General features: G+C 36.9%; 1 protein-coding gene across 2 annotated transcripts in view; it reads left to right on the forward strand.

The window, feature by feature from the left end:
* Nucleotides 1–605: 605 nt before the first annotated feature.
* Nucleotides 606–1,990, forward strand: part of tnk2b (tyrosine kinase, non-receptor, 2b) — a 78,980-nt gene continuing 77,595 nt past the window's right edge. For both annotated transcript variants that reach the window (XM_014014098.1, XM_014014097.1), the window contains exon 1: nt 606–747. The gene's annotated coding sequence lies outside the window, so the exon portion shown is untranslated. The remainder of the gene's footprint in view (nt 748–1,990) is intronic.

A 1,990-nucleotide genomic window follows, 5' to 3' on the forward strand; every position in this document is an offset into this window, starting at 1 on the left:
AGATAATCACTAATGACAATAATAAAAAAAAAACATGTCTAATCATTGCAGACAAAGGCCTTGTTTTATTATTTTTATTATTGTCATTAGTGATTATCTCAGTTTTGGCTAAAAGACTTGACAAAATCCTACACACTGTGCCTTTAAGCAACCCTCGAGGATCAGGATTGGATCAGTTCTGTTTCTACAGCTAACATCAGTTCATCATTCTCCTAAACCAGAGGTTCCCAAACTGGGGTCCCAGGACCSCCAGGGGTCCGCGAGAGGCATCTTGGGGGTCTTCAAAAAAAATTCACTAAATTGTTKATTTGGTTTTTATTTTTTAAAATGCATGGAGAACAATGAACTAATAAAACAAGCATAATAAACTTAATAAAAATCTACATTCCCATGGCATTTAGGGGTTGAAATGACAATAAACTATCTTTGAAAACAGCATGGGGTTTATGAGGGGGTCCCTAGAGGGGTCCCCAGGCCCAAATGGCTTGAGAACCCCTGTCCTAAACAACCCCACTTTGTTCTCATTAAACAGAGTTGTGCCTCGTCTCTTTGTTTGACGATCTTTGTGCTGACGCTGAAGACGTCATGTCAGCAGCAAGCTGCGGCTCAAACTTGTGTCTGGGAACAGCAGAGCCCACGAAGTTCAGCTCAGCTTCTGTCACGTTTTGAGCCGGGAACCTGAAACTCGACGGTGATGCTGGGATTTCTGGAGTCGTTTGTTGGAGAGAAGGAGTGAAGAGGTGACAGGTAGGAGCTGAAACATCTCCTCTGGGTTTGTTTGTTTGGAGGATGAACAAACACTGGACGCTAACGAGCTGGTAGCCTGGTGACTGAGCTGCAGTCAAACAAAGCAGCTAAAAACTTTGATTTACAACCTTTTTCAGTCAGGAAGCTAACTTACAGCTGGTGTCTCACTGTGACCTAAAATAACTGAAAATCTAGGCTGAAAAGAAATAAGTCATTTGACAAACAAGCAGGAATATTTACTGAAACTACAGCTGCTTTAACTCAGTCAAAAACAACAACAAAAGTTACAGTAATTATCTTTCACAGCCAAACTCTGACTGGAAGGATTTTTAACATTTTGGACAGAAAGAGGTCATCTGCCAGAGTTTTTTTTGTATCTTTGTCCCCAGCTTGGTATCTACCCCATCTTACTGGTACCAGATGACAGCCACAGGTTATGAAGTGGGTTAAGATTTGATCAGCTCATGTAAAAATGTTTTATAAATGTAGTAGAAATACACTTTAAAAAATTTCTTTACAAAAATGAAAGACTTTGAAGGAATTCATCTTACCAACACACCACTTTTATCACAATTAGCTGTAAGACTGGTTGATTTTTTTAAAACAAAATTTGCACAAAATTATTTTACAATATACCAAACTAAAGTACTTGAGAGTGATGACTGAGGGATAGTTTTCATCTTTCTGAGACAGATGAAGCAGTTTCTCCAGAAAGCGTTGATTAAAAAAACCTCCAGATATATTTGCTCATGGAGACTTTGTAGTAAAAGGGTTTGATTGTATATTTATTCAGGCAAATTTTTTTTCTATTTTGCAACTTTTAAGTGCTAACAATAATCCTTCTCCAAAATGACAACAAACTAGACGGAATGCCAAGGGACATAATTAATAATAATAGGGCTGCTACGATTAATCGATTAATCGACAACTAATCGATTATTAAAATAATCGATGACTAATTTAATAATCGATTAATCGTTTTCTTTTTTTTTGTTCTTTACTTTGTTTTTCTCTCCAAACAGCTTTGACACCTTCCACTGCATCCTCTTTTGTTTATTTGATTTAAACTTATTTGCCTTCCATGGACCTCCATCACATAATTTTTCTAGTGGGGAAATGACATCAATAGAAACACGTGYAGCTGGATATTAATTTGTGTAATAAGACAAAACAGTCTTGTTGTTTTCAACAGTTTTTCACCTTAAAGAAATAAGTTACACAACTGATGTTACAATACAAAGAG

Source organism: Austrofundulus limnaeus, unplaced genomic scaffold (genome assembly GCF_001266775.1).
Source record: "Austrofundulus limnaeus strain Quisiro unplaced genomic scaffold, Austrofundulus_limnaeus-1.0 Scaffold110, whole genome shotgun sequence".
Lineage (NCBI taxonomy): Eukaryota > Metazoa > Chordata > Actinopteri > Cyprinodontiformes > Rivulidae > Austrofundulus > Austrofundulus limnaeus.